The sequence below is a fragment of the Castor canadensis genome, chromosome 11, assembly GCF_047511655.1.
Source record: "Castor canadensis chromosome 11, mCasCan1.hap1v2, whole genome shotgun sequence".
Lineage (NCBI taxonomy): Eukaryota > Metazoa > Chordata > Mammalia > Rodentia > Castoridae > Castor > Castor canadensis.
In genome coordinates, this window is record NC_133396.1 from 114,916,614 (window position 1) to 114,930,401 (window position 13,788).

Here is a 13,788-nt window from a genome sequence, read left to right on the forward strand (position 1 = left end):
CTCGGACAAATGTAGAACCTAATTCTTGTGCCCATAACCCTGACTGCTACATAGTTTGGGAAATGTAGACTTCAGCTTGCCTCACTCTGCAGAACAAGGAAGAAGAAAGGTTAAACACAGACTAAGAAAACACAGAGATAGCCAGCTACATCCCTTGACTTGTACTTGTCACTTACCTTTCTGCTACTTGGCCTGCAGCGGTGATCCCTGGGGTCCTGGTTGACTATCAGGCTCCCACTCTGATGCTGTCCAGTTTCCTACAATGTGACATTAGCAAAGGTGAATCTTTTGTCGCTGAAGGAATAACATGTTCTCTGACAAGTGACTAGAAGACTTAGGCATTTGAAAAGTTACCAGAACAGCCAAACACAGATTTGAAATGTGATTATTCATAAATATTGCTGGTCATAGTAGCTATTTTAAGACTTCAAAAACGTTCATGTTTTTCCCAAAGTGACTTCAGAGACATAGAGAACTCTGTGGAAATCTTCTTCTTGCGAGGCAGATTTCCTTGTTTGATGGAGAAATACGCTGTTTTGGACATGTGTGCTATGTTATAGTGCACAGTTGCCCTGTCTTCTCTGGGAAAAAAGAAACAAAAAGCTGATTCTGCAAATAAGTGTGACCTGAAAGAGCTTGTCCATGTGGAAGACACAAGCCTAGTTCTTAACCACTTTTCCCTTTGCACAGTCTTGTTCTCTAGGAGGTCACAAGCACAGCATGTTCATTCAAACTTTTCATAACCATGAAACCACTGAACATCTCAATATCCGTGTGTGCACTCGCATTTGCCTTCTCTGCGTTAACGGAGCAACATTTGGTTTTAAACAAGACTTTATTTAAGGGGAAAAAGTGTATAGAATTACATTTGAAAATGTAATTACTGAAAAGATAAACCATATGTTGTACTTTTTGTTTTATCTACTTTTCACTGAGGCCTGCTTTCAAGAGTTCATTTGGAGGTATATGGAAAGTGTAATTTTATAGCCAACCTGGATAAGGCAAATATAACTTACCAGTCATACCTGTTTACTGCCAAAGTATCTCAGAGTCCAGTGATACAGTTTTAGTAAAAAAAAGAGCATAAAATATTGGGTCAGAGATGCTGAGCCTGAAGCTCCCTCCTCTCATAATTCCACCTGTACAGGAGACCTGAGGCTAGGGCTGGGAGCAGTGTGGGGATAGTAAAGAAGAAAAATTGTACTTTCTGGTTCCTTTGACTCTAGGTGGAGTAGGTCATATCCACTCCATAGTACTACTAGGAACACAATGTAAATATAGCTCGGTTGGCTTTTCATAGATGTTAATATCCAATATCAGTCAGTCAGTCAAAATCTTTTATAAATGCTATTTCTGACTTTCAATAAGCAGAATGAATAACCATTTCCCAAAGGTGGGAAAAAAAAATCTAACCATGATACTAGTTTTTGTCCATTGCAAATTTACCTGCTAATTTGGATATGCATAACTTTTATGTTCTTTTAGGTAGAAAAATATTTGCAGTTAATAAGGGCTATTATTCCATTACAAACTTCAAGGATATAATGAAAATAAGCTTCTGGTAAATCCAACATCAGGTATAGGTATTTTTAAACAAACCTTATGTACAAGCAAGCGTAATTCAGTCTGTTCTGTAAGCTCTGTTGGGGCTTAGAAAATGAGATCCTTTGTACACTGAATACTTTGAACAAAGGTGTGTGAAGCAAAGTCTCTCCAACCTTGTTCTGTTCTCCTCTCTCTCACCTTTCTTCCTCAAACAAATCAGAGACCAAAATTCCTCTTCCACAAATTGAGTGACAGAAACTAGAACCCCTGTTCCCAACAAGCAAGCCATAAAATCTAGAAAGGCCACTCTCCCTTCTCCTTTGAATATCCTTATTTCAGAGGGTCCTGTCCCACACCTAAGAAGAAGAAATGCTGTACAAACAGACCAGAAAGAACCTGTGAACAGACAGGTCTTGCCGGTTTCCCTCTGTGTAATACCGTTAGATCAAATCTTTTTGTCCAATCGCATTTCTTCATGGTTGTCCATTCCCCATTGAACCTGAACATAAAAATAGACAGTTTCCTTTGGGTCTTCATTTCTGAAGGTTCTGTCTCATATACACCTTTGATTAAGTAAATCTGTTCTGTTTTTCTCCTGTTAACCTGGCTTTTGTTTGTCCACAGTGACTCTTATGACAGGTGAGGAGAGGTGACATACCTTTCTTTCCCTCCAGCTCAATGTGGCTCCAGTTCCTTCTTTTAATTGCTTTGATTAACATCCTGCAAGAATGGTTTCCCTAAGTAAAAAGAATCAGCCTTTAGAGGAAGACTTAAGTTATCTCTTCAGCAGCAACCAGAAATCTTCCTAAACCCAGTGTTGGGTATAAGACTACTGTAAGGGAAATTCCCTACAATAGGGATTTTCAGTAATAGGGGTTTTCAGTGGGACAACATGCATTGCTCAGGAGATACTTTTTCTGGTTATTAGATTTTACGTGAGTGTTTGTTTTTTATTGTCTTTGAGCTATTTTACCATTCTGTAGGAAAATTAACTTGTAGAAAGTTAATGATAATTGAACTAATTCTTTTCTATACATACACAAATGAATTCTCTCTAGTGTAGTCTATTTCCATTGGCTTCCTTTCCCTATAGTGGAGGAAGCCAGCATTTTGCCTAATGAAGAATTCATCTGAGCATTACCAGTGGACTTACATATTTGCCTAGAACTTGACATCTCTGTTGAATAAATTGTAACTTCTTTTCTGGTTTCTGCATTAATTAATGAGTCAAATAATACCTTTGATATATGTTCATTTTATATCGTAGAGAGTCGTGATTTTTCCCTATTTAAAAAATCTATCCCCACTACTATTCCCTAAGTGATAATTTGGAGCTGGCTAGATTATGCATTCTGTCAAGAGTGAAGATTGAATCCACAGTATTTCATATAATTTCTGGTCTACACATCTTGAAAATCTTTAATTTCATAAACTATTTTACTCAATTTATGATGTTGAAAATACTTAAATTTCACTAAGAAGAATCCAATCTTAAAATTTATCGTGTTAAATACTGATTCTGAGATTCTGTTGTGTATTATGCTAATTATCAAAACCTCAGGAATTAATTGAGATGTGAATAATATAAAAACTTACAGTATATTTTTGGTATAATACTTTTTGGTTTCCCTAGAGTACAGATTTTCAGTCAGAGGAAGTAACTGTTCATGCAGCTCAAGACTAACTAGCATAATTATAGTATACTTATGTCTATGTATCTTAATATAAATTACAACCATCATAACATTGGCTCAAGGTTGAAAATCTTGCATTCTAATAGTACATTTGTTTGTGGAACATTTAAACACCAAATAATTTGGTGTTCACATTTCTAGAAGTTGAAAATTTGATGAAATCTTAGTTGGGTTGAAATGAGTTCTGATAATTTGAGTATTATACAGCTATTCACAGAAATCTGCAGAGAAAATTGCATATATACATATAAACGTTAATATATTTTTTGAAGAGGAAAAAGAAAAAATTACACAAACAGCTATTTACATATAATAGTAGTGTGTTCCATTTATATACCAATGCTAACCATTTCAATGTGAATTTATAACCCAATAGCAATCGATCCAAACAGCTAAACAGAATTTCAAGCCAATTCAGCAAAGATTAGTCCTGAGGATAAGATATTCCTTTTTTTCAGTGGAACATCTAAAGTGTGATAGGAATGGAAAAAACACATGTAAAGGAAAGGATGTTTGATAATAGAAGACAGCACTCAGCTCAGAAAGTGCTTCCTTCTTACCTAAAGCCACAGAGAAAGACACATCCAAACATGAGGAGAATTTCCTACTTAAGCCATAAGACATAGTCCATTTGAATTTGAGGAATCTTATCTCTTATAGGTTTAAGTGTATGAAATTACACACACAAAAAAAGCAGGAACAGAGGACAGGTGTGGTGGCTAAAGTGGAAGAGTTCCTGCCTATCAAACACTGGGCCCTGAGTTCAACCCCCAGTACTACAAAAAAGGGAGAAAAAAAAAAAAAAAAAGAAGATCAGGAGCAGGATTACCAGTTAAAAAACCAGAGCCATGGATTTCTATGTCATTTTTGAAACTCACGTTGCAACTTAATCCTCAAATTCATATATTGATGATCTTTGGAGTGGGGGCTGTGGGAGGTAATGAACTGGAGAAAGTCATCAGAGTGATGATGATAGGACATAAGTGTAAAAGAGAGACCTTTGGGGTAAGCAGGAAGTGGTAGGGAGAAAAGAGAAGGTACTGGGGGTGTGCATGTGAAGAGGATGGCATATACTGTTTGAGAAAGGTAAAACAGAGGAAGGTTAAAGGAATATAACAGAGGCAGTGAACTTGTTCAAAGTATACTACATATCTATGGAATTTCCATAATGAGCCCCCTTTTTTAATGTACACTATTAAATGTATACTATTAATGTATACTAATAAACAAAAAGAAAATTTTTCTTCACAGTTTGGCTAAGGCGCTCATTGATACTCTGGAGAAGGAATTTGACTAATTTCCACCCGAACTGTATCAACCTAAAACCATCTTGAACACTTAGATCAAGTGGGCACAGAACACAGGGCAAGACCTTGTGCCTGGCAAAGTGTGGACTGAATGTCTGGAAAGAGTTTCACCCTCATAAAAGTGAGGGCTAGAAAGAAATCCACCCAAGAAAAGGATGTGGTCTGTGTAGAGAAATATCCCGTCTTGCAGGACACATCAGCGTGGGTAGCGAACCTAGAAGGGGAAGAATGAAGGGACAAGAGACACGAAGGAGACAGCAAGACAAGAGTTCTGATCAAGCTGCAAAATTTTATTGTTCACACAGGGGTATTTATGTGCTGAGGGAGTGAGGGGTACGACGAAGTGCAGGCTGGTTGGCTGGTTCTGCTATAGGATTTCTGATAGGGTGCCCGTTCGCGCCGGCAGCAAGGTAAACTCCCGGAAGAGAAGCAGGGACGGCGCCATCTTGTGCTGGAGGTGGAGAAGTTGGGACAAACAACCGTGGGCAAGGTCAAGACAGAATGGCTCACAAAGGGAGCCTTGTCTCCGACATTTCCCCCTTATTCTTATACAAACATGACCAGAATATGTCGGCTTATTGAGAGGGGATGACAGAGGCCCAGTTCCTCAGGGTGGAGATCATTTTGCTTTGTAAGCAAGCGTCCTTGCTAAGTTCTCAAGAGAATCTCCTCGGCATGTTTTTTGAGGAGGCGGATTTTTTAGTAGCATGCCAACCGCCATGCACCAGGGCATGTCATACAGAGGTCTTGGGTCTGGGGATCCTACGATCCACCCTCCTGCAGTCTTACCTGCACCCTCGTTTAGAAAAGCCTTCATGATCACTCTCCCTGGGTGCTGCCTCCCCCAAGCAGAGGGGCCCAGTGGAGGAGGGCCCAATGGGCGATGAGTGGTCAAGAATGTTATATAAGAAGAGGGGGTGGCAGAGAGAAAATTTGGAAACCCAGATGGAGCATTTAGCGAGTTCTTATTGAAAGGAGGGTCTCAGGAGCACGGTCTTCCATATCCAGACGATGATAATGGACCTGTATAGGCTTAGAGGCTAAGGTGTTAATTTGTTCTTTAATGAATTGTATCAGCCTGTTTATAATGCAGGGCCCTATGATCACAATTAAAAGTAGACCTAGCAAGGGGCCTAATAGTGGAAGAAGGTAGGGTAGAATTCCATTAAGTCCAGTCCAGAGGGGGTTTTCAAATAGCTCCCTTCGTCTCTTTTCTAAATCTTCTTGAAGCTGTTTAATTTTGGTGCATACTATGCCTGATTTATTGGCATAAAAGCAGCATCTTTCCCCTAAGGCCAAGCAGATACCTCCCTGGTTGGCTGTTAGCAGGTCTAAGCCTCGCCTGTTCTGAAGGACTACTTCTGCCAGGGAGTCTATTTGGTCCTGTAAATCCTTAATGGTTCCAGATAGAGTTTGTACATCATCTATAAGTTGTTGAGATAGGCGACGGTAAGAGTGTATAGCTGTGCCTAAGCCAGCTGTACCTGTGCCTATAGCTGCTGTTATTCCAAGGCTGGCAAGGAGTGGCAAGGCTTGTATTGCCCACTTATGTCTTTTAATTAAGGTGTCTAAGCTAGGAATGGGCAAAGGTTCATCTCCTGAAATAACAGTAATGTCTGGGAGTAATAAGGCAACAACACAGCCACCAGTCCAATTTGCTGGAAGCCTGGGGAAGGCTGAGTTTCCTCCACACACAAAAAAACTGTACCGTTGGGGGCACAAAGAACTGGGGTGGGTGAGGAATAATTTAGAACTGATGAGCAATTTCCAAAAGAACTAACCCCAACGTCAATATCATAAGAATTATTTTGCATCCTGCCTTGAAGGCATACTGTAGGTGCATCCATAGGCTGTACTTTAAAGGGAAGTCCAGATTGGCAATGTTTGACAGCATCCGTGGGTCCTCCACCATCAGAGACCCCTGTAGGGGCCTTAAGGGGCCAGCAGGAGGGTTTGCCAGCGCTGCCCTCACATCCAGCCAATTTGCCGGAGAGGTGAACAGTATATTGGGTTTGGCCGAGAAAGCCGGGTATCTGCACGACAGAGTCGGCGCTACCTCCCCTATGACCCCTTGTTCAGAGCCAGCAATAAGAATGGCCTCAAAAAACTGTTGTCCGTTTTTGCTGCGGCAGAGAGAGGCTTGGGCATAGCAAGAGCTATGCACTGCCGAAGTGTGGTGATAGGTAGCTGAACAATTTTTAATTTCTTTTGAAGCGGTGGAGACTTTTGGTTTATTAACACATACCCAAGAAAGCTGCCAAAATCCCCCAGTGTATGAGTTTTGCTCTGTATGCTGATAAGCCACCTTAGTTATGCAATCCACGGTCAGGGCATAGCTGGTGGGGGCTGTGGACAAGTGTCCTCCCCTGCATTCACAGGGGGCACCAAAAAGCTCTTGAGCAGCTAAGCCAGGGTCCCGAAATCCTCCATCAGCAAACCTGTTTAGCAGGAGTGTCGCAAGTAGAATCTTCATCCAGCGTGTGAACAGCATCTGTAAGAGAAGATAATGCATCCTCAGGGAGAGGGTCTTTCTCCCTGGGTTTTTTAAGTCATTAACCTGTTTTATTAGGCGTTCTGGTAACCATCTAGGGGCAGCCTGTTCTTGATCCAAAACACAAGCTGAGCCTCGGCCCCAAATGAGGACAGGATCTGGGCCTTTCCATTTATACGTAAGAGGATCGCACCACATGACGGGTGGGCGGACAGTGTTAGACGAGGGGTGCCAGTGTCTGTCCGCGGCCGAGTGGCCGTCGCTGTCTAGGGTGAGAAAGTTGAGGGTAAATAATGTATGGTTTAGGCGATCTCTGGGAGTGGTAAAGGCAAGGGTAGAGGCTTTAAGACGGGTCAGCCAAGTTTTCAGAGTGAGGTGGGCACGTTCTACGATGCCCTGACCCTGGGGATTATAAGGAATCCCAGTAGTATGGGAAATTTGTAGAGTAGAACAGAACTGTTTAAACTTAGAACTAGTATATGCAGGGCCATTATCTGTCTTAATGTGTGTAGGTTTACCCATAACGGTGAAGGCTGAAACAAGATGAGAAAGGGCATCTTTGGTAGCTTCCCCAGAGTGTGGAGATGCAAAAATAAAGCCACTGAAGGTATCTATAGTAACATGTATATATTTGGTTTTTCTGAATTCGGGAAAATGAGTAACATTCATTTGCCACACCTGGTTGGGTAGTAATCCTCGGGGATTGACTCCCAAATGTTGAATGGGAAGGGAGACAGTGCAGGCAGGGCATGCCTTAACTATCTCTCGTGCCTGTTGTCTGGTAATTTTACAAAACAATCGAAGGCTTTGGGAATTTAGATGGTGAAGAGTGTGTAACTCGGTGGCTCTTTGGATGGAGCCGGCAAAGATTGGAAAGATAGAGCACGTAGCTGCATCAGCTTGGGCGTTTCCCTGTGTAAGGGGACCGGGAAGGTCAGAGTGTGCTCTGATATGGCCTAAGAAAAATGGGTGGCATCTGGTCTGGATTAGCTGTTGAAGCTGATGAAACAGAAAGGCCGCATTGGAAGAGGCCTTAATGGCGGGTGAAATCTCCAGCAGGGGCACAGAATGAGCAATGTAGGCACTGTCTGTATAAATATTAACAGGTTTATCGAGAAAGGTTATAAAAACTTGTGCTATGGCAAACAGTTCCACAAGCTGTGCTGACTGATAGGCAGTCTCGAAGGTAGTAGGTTGATTACCGACAACAAAGACCGCACAGCCATTACTGGAGCCATCTGTGAAAACAGTGAGGGCTTGAGGAATGGGAGCCTTTTGAGTAATTTTGGGAAAAATAAAGGGATGTAATTGGGCAAAATGTAAAAGGGGGTCACTTGGGAGGTGATTATCAATTGTTCCTAAAAACCCTGATAGAGCAATGCTCCATTCATCTTCTGTCTGTAATAAAAATTGGGTTTGGTCTTTAGTGTACGGGATTAAGATTTTATCAGGGTCCTTGCCAAAGTGTTGTCGAGAGAGTAAACAACCTTTGACAATAACAGAAGCTACCTGAGCAGGATAAACAGTAATAACCTTGGAGGATGTGGTGGGTAAATGGACCCAGAACAAGGGGCAACCTTTATTTTTAAAATGTGGATCCCTTTGCCAAAAAATTCCTGTAGGTGTGTGGGGAGTATGTAGAATGACCAGGATCAGGGGGAGGTTATAAGAAATTTGTGTAACAAACTGTTGGGTAATGGCTTTTGTGACTTGGTTTAATGCCTGTTGAGCCTCGGGGGTGAGTTTTCGAGGGGAGGTGGGGTGGGAGTCACCTTTTAAAATATCATTAAGGGGTAAGAGTACACAAGTGGGTAATTTTAAATACGGTCTTAGCCATTGAATGTCTCCCATTAATTTTTGAAAATCATTAAGGGTGTGAAGATGATCTACACGTAATTGTATCTTGGGAGTTTGGATTTGGTTGCCTTGGAGTTGAAGGCCCAAATAGGTATAAGGGTCTTGTGTTTGAACCTTATCAGGTGCTATTTGTAATCCCAAGGTAGTGAGGGCTTTATAGAGATCCAGGTAGCAACCATTAAGATTATGAGTATCAGGTGCGGCAATCAACAAATCATCCATGTAATGTAAGATGTAAATTTGTGGCCATCGTTTTCTCACAGGGTCAACTGCCTGTGCGACATATTTTTGACAAAGACTAGGGCTGTTGGCCATACCTTGGGGAAGTACCTTCCATTGAAATCTCTGCATAGGACCCTGAAAATTGATGCGAGGGAGACTAAAGGCAAAATAGGGTCTATCCTCAGGATGTAAAGGGATGTTGAAAAAGCAATCTTTTAAGTCAATAACCATTTTATAATAGTCTTTGGGGATAGCTACTGGTGTAGGAATACCTGGCTGTAGTGCTCCCATGGGGCGCATGACTCTATTGATGGCGTGCAAATCTTGTAAAAGGCGCCATTTGCCTGATTTTTTTTTTTTGATAACAAAAATAGGAGTATTCCATGGTGAGGTTGAGGGCTCTACATGGTCGGCTGCTAGCTGTTCCTGTACTAACATGGAAGCAGCCTTTAATTTTTCTTGGGTAAGGGGCCACTGATCCACCCACACAGGAATTTGAGTTTCCCAAATAATTTTATCTGCATGGGGTACAGGAGGGTCAGGGGTCGACACTAAAAATCCAAATACCCAAGCCCCTGTGTATTGGTTTTTTGTGTGGCTAGTATGGGTTTAGTTATTCCTTGTCTCTGTTTACCAAGGCCTGTGCCTGGGACAAAGTCCATTCGGAGCATTTGATGGGTAACTATGGAGTTAGGGCTGGCCAAAATAACTTCCATCTGGCTTAGGATATCTCGGCCCCATAAGTTAACTGGGAGACCAGGGATAACAAAGGGAGTGACAGTTCCTTTGTTGCCTTCCCTATCAGACCAGTGAAGAACCTTAGAACTGACTAGTGGGTTTTTTGATTGTCCTATTCCTTTGAGGTCAGTTAAGGATGGGGTGAGGGGCCAGCCCGGGGGCCAATATTGTTGGGATATAATGGTGGCATCGGCCCCAGTATCTAAAACTCCTTGAAACTCTTTTCCTTCAATAACTAGGGTAAGGGAGGGCCTTTCCTGAGAGATGGGTTGTACCCAGTAGATATCAGAGGACCCCAAGGAGGCAGTCCCCCGTGGTAGGCTCTGGGCAGTGGAGGTGCCTCCTGAGTGTAGGGCGAGGAGAAGTAATTGTGCGAGCCTTGTTCCTGCTGGAATGGCTGCAACCCCATTAATAGCTGTGGCTAATATTTGTATCTCTCCAGTAAAATCATTATCAACAATGCCAGGGAAGACTTGTACACCCTGTAAGGTGGTGGAGGCTCTTCCAAGAATAAGAGCACACATGTGAGATGGAGGGGGACCCACAACTCCAGTGGGTATTATCTGGGGTCCCTGCATTGAACCTAATATTGTATCGGTGGTGGCACAGAGGTCCAATCCTGCACTGCCTGGGGTGGCTCTTTGGAGGGAAGAGACAGTGGAGAAGGGTTTTGAGGAAGGTTGGGGGCTTGGGAAGGGACAAACCTTATTGCCCCTGGGTTTGTCCTGGGGGATATCGGGGCCAGGGGCTGGCCCCGCGAGGAGTTTTCCGACAAGCGGGGAAAAATAGGCTGTCCAAGAGCATTAGTCTTAGACCTGCATTCATTAGCCCAGTGACGGCCCTTGCCGCAACGAGGGCAGAGAGTGTTAGGTGGTTTAGCCTCGGTTTGAGCCCCGATCTGGGGGGTTATTGCCTTTGGGCATTTACGTGCAAAATGGCCAGGCTGATTACAATTAAAGCAAGTCCGTGAGCCAGGGTTATGGAGAGCCTTGGTAAAGGCAGCACCTATGGCTAGGCCCATGGCATGGGCCGTACCTACCCCAGCACAAAGTCTAATAAAGTCAGAAAGTTCTCCTTTAGTCTTATGTGGTCGAAGAACATCCTGACAAGCTGGGTTGGCATTTTCAAAGGCAAGATGTTTAACAAAGGCACTTTCGCTTTCGCTTGGACCAAGTAAGCACTCTGCAGCTAAATTGAGCCGGGCAACAAAGTCACTATAAGGCTCATCGGGCCCTTGTCGAATTTTTGCCAAGGAGGTGGTAGCCGAGCCCTTTTGAGGGAGGCGTCTCCAAGCATGTAAGCCAGCTGTTTGAATTTGCGCCAAAAGCCCCGCAGGGAGACATGCTTGTCTAGAGTTGGTGTCATATGGCACGTTACCCACTAATTTGGCATAGGTCCAGGATTTAGAAGAGGTTTTAGTCAGATTTTTTTGAGCAGTTTCCCGACAGTGCTCTTTAAAATCTGCATTCCATAGCAGGAAATCTCCAGCACTGAGAGTAGCTCGGGCTAGAAATTTCCAATCATTTGGAGTAAGCCATTGTGTGCTTTGATTTTCTAATAAAGCCAACGTATAAGGTGCAGTGGGACCATATTGAGCACAAGCCTTTTTAAGTTTTTCGAGAAAGCGTAGACTTAATTTTTTGTAGGCATTTTGGGTTTCATCCTGCCTAGAGGTGGGCTCCTCATCCTCTGAACCTTGTTTTTGTCCTGTTTCCTCTTGTTCCTCTCCTGCATTGTAGTGTTCCTCCTCCTCTGAGTCTGAGTCCCTATCATCATTTTCCCTATTCTCTGTATGGGAAAGCTCTGTCTCTGTTTGGCTGCGAGTGACCGGAAAGGCGAGAACAGCCCGATGGTGTGGCTTAGCTTTTATTTTAGACTGTTTTGGGCTGGGACGTATAGATTCTGTGTCTAAAGCTAATGAGCGAAGCTCAAGGTCAAGAGACCTTAATTCTTTTAAAAGTTTAATTTGCTCTCATCTGTGTTGGAGGGACTCGCGTAAGGGGGCTAAGTTAGGTAAGGGAAGCGGAGAGAAAATGTCTGGAGGGGCAGTAGGCCCTTGCAGGGCCGGAGCACAAAAGGCAGGAGGAGTGTATAAAGGGGGGGTCCGTCAAGGATGGGTCTTGCTCTGAACGGTAACGGGCAGCTGTTTCCTCAAGGGTAGCCTGTTCTTCAGGAGTTAAGGCATCGTCAGGGTTTAGGACTGGGTAGAGGTGGGTAATTTCTTTATCCTTTGTGTCCTGGGGTGGGGCAGGGTTATCAGATTTTGAGTTAGATTGTGAAGAATCTATATCAATAGAAACGGAAGGACACCTGGAAGGAGGGCGGGAAGCCGTCTGCATAGCATTTTGCCCGATTTTAACAAGTCTTAAGGTACCATTATCAAAGGGAGCACTTTTGAGTATTTCATTAATCAAGTTCCAATAAGAAAAGGCAGTCACAGGGACTTTTTTGGGGCCAAAAGATTCATAATAGTCTTTTAAACAGTCTCCGACACAGAGCCATCTCTTACCATCAATGGTTCCTTCGAGAGGAAACCAAGGACATAAATCTCCTATGTAACAAAAAAATGACCTCAAATCTTTTTTCCTAACACGCGCCCCTCGTGTCTTGAGGGCCTCCTTGAGGCCTGAAAGAAACAAATCATGTGACGACACTGCTTGTCCCATGGTGGGTCACTCACCATTCGCCGTCCTCACTCTCCTCCTGGATCTGTCTCTCGCTTGCGTTAGCCGAGGCGATCGCAAACTCTGCTTGGCGCCAAGCCTTTCCAGAGGACGGTGTTCTCCCCGCAATCACAGGAATAGCTACAGCCACGTTGGGCGCCAGATGTCCCGTCCTGCAGGACACATCAGCGTGGGTATCGAACCTAGAAGGGGAAGAATGAAGGGACAAGAGACACGAAGGAGACAGCAAGACAAGAGTTCTGATCAAGCTGCAAAATTTTATTGTTCACACAGGGGTATTTATGTGCTGAGGGAGTGAGGGGTACGACGAGGTGCAGGCTGGTTGGCTGGTTCTGCTATAGGACTTCTGATAGGGTGCACATTCGTGCTGGTGGCAAGGTAAACTCCCGGAAGAGAAGCAGGGATGGCGCCATCTTGTGCTGGAGGTGGAGAAGTTGGGACAAACAACCGTGGGCAAGGTCAAGACAGAATGGCTCACAAAGGGAGCCTTGTCTCCGACAGAGAAACAATATTTTCTTTGAATTGATGCTAGAGAACTGTTTCCACCTGCCAGGTCTGCAAAACTCCAACATGAGATTTCCCATTAGTATCTTGGGGTACCTGGCAGTAGTGATGTAAACTCTCCCTGCGTGGGAAGACTTCCGCCCTGACGCACAGGTTTGTCAGAGGTACACACATACTGAAGAACCCTAATGCACTAATCAAATTTTACTCACCACACCAAGAAACAAATGTCAATGAGGCAGAATTGTTGGAGGAAGGACATAAATAAATATGCTTCAAATGTTTAAAGAAAAATGAGCACCACTTTGGTTCCACAGGAATCTGTGGCAAAAATCTGAGTTGTATTGTGTTCATGGCTGGCTACATAATTTTCAGTCCGATGCAAAAAGGAAATTCAGGGCTCCTTGTTCAAAAATTAGGGAAAGATAAGGATTCCAAGATGGCGGCTAGAGGGAGGAAGCAGAAAGCGAGCCTCCTATAATGAAATCTTGGAGAGATGCTGGAGACACACTTTGCAGGCATAATCACTGAGGAGAGGCATAACTTTGACCCCTCCACACCTCCAACCAGCGCAGAGAATCTCCACTTCATGTTAAATGGAGAAACGAGGAGGGCCCCCGGGCCGCCAGTGGCTGGCACCCAGATGGCTTGGGAAGACGCGGACCAGGTGACCTTTGCGGTACTGCAGTACTCCCACAGACAAGCCTGGGCCAGAGCAGCATAGTCCCCTGGACAGACTGACCTCC